The following is a 6,000-nucleotide window of genomic DNA, read 5'->3' on the forward strand; positions in this document are numbered from 1 at the left end:
CAAGCACAAAGTCTCAATGGAGCATCTCCACCTCCATCATTCTACCCGGACACTGAGGTCCAGCTCCGAGGGCCTTCTGGCAGTTCCCTCACTGCGAGAAGCCAAGTTACAGGGAACCAGGCAGAGGGCCTTCTCAGTAGTGGCACCTGCCCTGTGGAATGCCCTCCCACCAGATGTCAAAGAGAACAACAACTACCAGACTTTCAGAAGACATCTGAAGGCAGCCCTGTTTAGGGCAGCTTTTAATGTTTGAGGTATTATAGTATTTTAATATTTTTTTGGAAGCCACCCAGAGTGGCTGGGGAAGCCCAGCCAGATGGGTGGGGTATAAATTATTATTATTATTATTATTATTATTATTATTATTATTATTATTATTATTCTGGAAGCAGGGCCATCTTAAGCATATCTGGTGCCATGGTGCAGAGATCCCTCCAGCGCCCCACTCCCCATTTCCCAGAGTTGTCGACCTTTTCCCAAGCCTCTGCGGGGATTGCTCTCCTCCTGCAGGGGCTTGGGAAGGAAGCTACATGCCTACCAGTCATATGGTTGATGGGGTGCAGCTGGTGTGTGTGCTGGCTGGAAAGGGGAGGCTGCTGGCAAAGACACGCAGCTCCCCCACTCGCTGTGGCGTCCCTGAGAGGCCGGCGCCCTGGCGCAACGTGCCAATAAACCCAATAGGAAAGACGGCTCTGTCTGGAAGATTCACCCAGGGCCAAAACCCTGGCTAGCCCTGTGGGAATGTTTAGGGATGCGATGCGGGGGAGGATATATTGTCTAAGATATCCTATCCCAACTTGTCTTTACAAGTTCAACAAAATCAGCAGAGTTAACATTCCCCCCCTTTTTTAAACACACGCACAGCAGATAGCTTGCTCAGACTCGTTAGAGTCTCTGTAAATATTTCCTGGTACTTTCCCCGTTTAATCCCTCCTAAAATAAGATGCTACGCAGTCTTCTGTAAAGTATAAAACGTTTGCTCACAAGTAATCATCTGTTCACACAAAGGTTCCCAGAAGGCAGTCTTAAAAGGTTAGAACATTGTTTAAATGTGGTGACTATCTCCTTATGCTAGACAGCATCTTAAAAAGCAGAGACATCACCTTGCCTACAAAGGTCCGTATAGTTAAAGCTATGGTTTTCCCAGTAGTGATGTATGGAAGTGAGAGCTGGACCACAGAGAAGGCTGATCGCTGAAGAACTGATGCTTTTGAATTATGGTGCTGGAGGAGACTCCCATGAGAGTCCCATGGACTGTAAGAAGATCAAACCTATCCATTCTGAAGGAAATCAGCCCTGAGTGCTCACTGGAAGGACAGATTGTGAAGCTGAGGCTCCAATACTTTGGCCACCTCATGAGAAGAGAAGACTCCCTGGAAAAGACCCTGATGTTGGGAAAGATGGAGGGCACAAGGAGAAGGGGACGACAGAGGACGAGATGGTAGGACAGTGTTCCCGAAGCTACCAGCATGAGTTTGACCAAACTGCAGGAGGCAGTGGAAGACAGGAGTGCCTGGCATTCTCTGGTCCAGGGGGTCATGAAGAGTCAGACACGACTAAATGGCTAAACAACAACATCTCCTTATGGGAGAAAGCCCCCCTTTTCTTCTCTTGACCTGGTGCCCAGGGTGCATTTTAGTAGTGCTGTTGTTAAGATGGCATTGATAGAGACAATAGAGACAAGATGGTCGCCAGCCTGTGGTTCTTTCTTTTTCACTTCAGGAGAGGCCACGCCCATCTCAAGTTACATATAGGAAATTTCGTCTCAGTCCTGGAAAGCAGGACGTTCCGGCTGGAGGACTGAGACAACCTTCATGTCTACTCTATGTTGTGTTTGACTGCACCTGATTCTTACATCCCACAAGCCCCACCATAGTTATGAGAAGGAAATGAGGAAATGAAATGAGCTGAGCTAACATGGCCCAATCCAGAATAGGTGTATTCAGAAGAGGAAGAAGAAAGGGGTGGGGGTGTTCAGTAAATGTTATCCAACACTTTTCAGGGCCTTTCACTGTTACAGTGCTACCTCGGGTTACATACGCTTCAGGTTACAGACTCCGCTAACCCAGAAATAGTACCTTGGGTTAAGAACTTTGCTTCAGGATGAGAACAGAAATCGTGCAGTGGCAGTGGGAGGCCCCATTAGCTAAAGTGGTGCTTCAGATTAAGAACAGTTTCAGGTTTAGAGCGGACCTCCAGAACGAATTAAGTTCTTAACCTGAGGTAACACTGTACTGTGAATGTTTTGCTTTTTCTTTGTTTTTTTTTGTTTTATATGCATAATTTATGTTGTAATTTTGTTTTAAAAAATAAAAATAAAAAAAATACATAAAATCATAGAATTGGAAGGGACCTTGAAGCATCATCTATTTCACCTCCAAGGAAGGAGAGCCCACCTTCTTCCACAACTGATGTCTGCTTTTTAAACTTTCTAATGATTTTTATGGAATGGCTTTATGTTTTTATTGCTGTAAACGGCTTTGATTTTTGATTTTTTAAATGACACCGCGGTATACAAATATAACAAAATGAACAGTGAAGCCAGTGAGGTCGATCTTAGGTGTGTTCCACGGAGATGCAAACGACTTGAGAGCCTTTCAACCCAAACTTTCCAGCAGGTGGCAGCAACCAGTTTGAGCGCGTGGAAATTCCTCCAGCCAAACTGGTGGGGGCAGCGGGACGCTATTCCGAAGAGCAGGTGGCCACGTAGGGGCGTCTGTAACGGGTTTCTGACGACCGGGGCGCATCCTCGGCTTCCACCACTGAGCGGCTTCGGTCTTTCTCTGCAGCTTCCCACGCGCAACCTGTGAGTTCATTTCCATGCGTAAACACAGGGACATGGGGACGCCTGCTAGGATCAGCATTGCCACTCACCGACAGATACTTTTGTGGCAGCGATGAAAACAGGCGTGAAGAATGTTAAACGGTGGCTAACCACTATGAGACGCGTCTTGAATCTCCGTCTCGTGAGAATGCGGGGAGGCTAAACAACGCCAAGCAGGCTGTAAGGGCGACTTGCTTCAAAGGGAACCAGCTTGCAACGTTTTAGTTATTTAAATAGAGAAAATTAAAAAATCAGCTTGAGGGAAGGTGAGGGGTATTATTTACTGCTAGCTGCCTGGCTCCGACAGGTGCATGCTTAGTGTGGGAATAGGAAAGGCAGTAAGCCACATCTTTCTCCTGTATTTGAATGTCGCACTGTAATGTGTGCAATAATAATAAAAGGGGGAGGGAGGGGGTGGCCCACCAGCTCCGTAATTATGCACACCTGGGTGCAAGATGCTTCTGGTTAACGAGCACCAAGTTCTTAACACCCCACCCCCACCTCACCATGCTGTCATTAAAAGCATCAATGTTCCCTTCTCATCTCTGTCAGGAATCTGATAGCATCATCCTTAGGCAACCGTGAAATATGGGTGCTTTTCACTCAAGGACATAGGAGCCAACTCCTTGGGGCTGAGGTCCCTTCACCCCCCAATACAATATTAAAGGGGGCTAGCCACCCCAAAGTTGATGGGCATTGCCATTCAAATGTGTGCGCTGCATCATGCAACTGGTTATGTGGGGCAGGACTTATCTCTCCCCCACCCCCACCAATATTTTGCACCCCTGCTGGAGGAGATAATATAATACATTGGTACCTCAGGTTAAGAACTTAATTCGTTCCAGAGGTCCGTTCTTAACCTGAAACTGTTCTTAACCTGAAGCACCACTTTAGCTAATAGGGCCTCCTGCTGCCGCCGCACGATTTCTGTTCTCGTCCTGAAGCAAAGTTCTTAACCCGAGGTACTATTTCTGGGTTAGCAGAGTCTGTAACCTGAAGCATCTGTAACCTGAAGCGTCTGTAACCCGAGGTAACACTGTATTAGAATTGAAGAGTTGGAAAGGGACCTCAAAAGTCATCTACTCTAACTCCCATCAGTAGGATGGGAATCACAGGAACGCAGGAATCACAGCTAAAGAATCTCTGACAGATGGCCATCCAGCCTTTGCAGATAAGGTTTTCCTCCCTCTCCCAGAATGCTAGAACTAATGGGCACCCAATGGAGATTCAGGACACATAAAAGGAAGTCCTTCTGTATGCAGAACAGAGTTAAACCACGGAACTTGCTCATCACAGGAGGAAGTAATCAACACCAGCATAGATGGCTTTTAAAAGGAACAAGACAAATTCATGGGTCCAGCAGGCTTTTCCTATGATCTTATATAAAGGTAAAGGGACCCCTGACCATTAGGTCCAGTCGTGACCGACTCTGGGGTTGCGGCGCTCATCTCACTTTAGTGGCCGAGGGAGCCAACATATAGCTTCCGGGTCATGTGGCCAGCATGACTAAGCCACTTCTGGTAAACCAGAGCAGTGCACGGAAATGCCGTTTACCTTCCCGCCGGAGCAGTACCTATTTATCTATTTGCACTTTGACGGGCTTTCGAACTGCTAGGTGGGCAGGAGCAGAGACCGAGCAACGGGAGCTTACCCCGCCGCAGGGATTTGAACCGCCGACCTTCAGATCTGCAAGTCCTAGGCTCTGTGGTTTACACCACAGCGCCACCCCAAAGAGATTCCTCCTCCTAAAATCATAGTTAGGCATCACCACCATGGGGTAGTCATAACTAGTGAAGCAACACCCCCATGCTTCTTGTAAGACTTCATTAAAACTGCCTGAGAAAAAAGAAAGGTATTTACTGCATGCTTAAAATGCTGCTAGGTATATAGCAAATTTCCATCAGTCCCGCCTCCTGTGAAGGTTCAGACCTGGGACCAGTTACGCCCTCTGGAGGTCGCCCTTTGCAAAGAGAGGAGCAGGAAAAACAGCTCCATGCCAGAGAAAGCTGCATCTCCAGCAGCAAAACCGCCTTGGACAGCCTGGTTAACAGGGTTGTCATGGCGACTCAAGGCGCTAAGAAGCTTATCTATGGGGCCTGCTGTGATTAAGGAAATAGGGAGGGGGGAGAGAGGGAGATGCAGGGAGATATGGGCTGCAAGTAAATGATGGGGTTGGTGGAAGGGAGAAAAGGGAGAGCTATGAGTTTGGGAGTTTTCCTTCTTACTGAGTATTTGTTTAATGTATTTCTATCCCACATTTTCCCAAGATGCTCGATGTGGTGTTCTTCCTACTGTTTCACACTACAGTGGTACCTCGGGTTACATATGCTTCAGGTTACATACGCTTCAGGTTACAGACTCCGCTAACCCAGAAATAGTGTTTCAGGTTAAGAACTTTGCTTCAGGATGAGAACAGAAATTGTGCTCTGGTGGCGTGGCGGCAGCGGGAGGCCCCATTAGCTAAAGTGGTACCTCAGGTTAAGAACAGTTTCAGGTTAAGAATGGACCTCTGGAACGAATTAAGTTCTTAACCCAAGGTATCACTGTACTCTATTCCAAACTTAAAAATGGAAAGCGTAATGCTGGTGGTCAACAAAAGAGGTTGAAAGACTCTCTCAAGGCAAATCTCAAAAAATGTAGTATAAACACCGACAACTGGGGAACACTGGCCTGCGAGCGCTCCAGTTGGAGAACAACCTTTACCAAAGGTGTTGAGGGCTTTGAAGACACTCAAACTCAGGATGCAAGGGAGAAACATGCTAAGAGGAAGGCAAACTTGGCAAATCCACACCGTGATCGACTCCCGTCCGGAAACAAATGTCCCCACTGTGGAAGGACGTGTGGATCCAGAATTGGCCTCCACAGTCACTTGCGGACTCACTGTTAAAACCGTGTTTATGGAAGACAATCTTACTTGGCTACGAGGGATAGCCAAAGAAGAAGAAATTCTTCCCACTCCTCATTTTAACCCCACAACAACACTGTGAGGTAGGTTAGGCTGAGAAGCGGTGACTGGCCCAAGGTCACCCAGTGAGAAGCTTCACTGTTGAGTGGTGTCTCCAGGTCCGAGTCTGGCACTCTAACCACTACACCCCACTGGCTCCCCATCTGCCCCCTTCCTCTTGCTCCCTTCACCACATCCTTGCACAGAGTGGAAGACTTCAGGAGGCTCCAGC

The sequence above is a fragment of the Podarcis cretensis genome, assembly GCF_951804945.1.
Source record: "Podarcis cretensis genome assembly, chromosome: 8".
In the NCBI taxonomy this organism is placed as follows: Eukaryota; Metazoa; Chordata; class Lepidosauria; order Squamata; family Lacertidae; genus Podarcis; species Podarcis cretensis.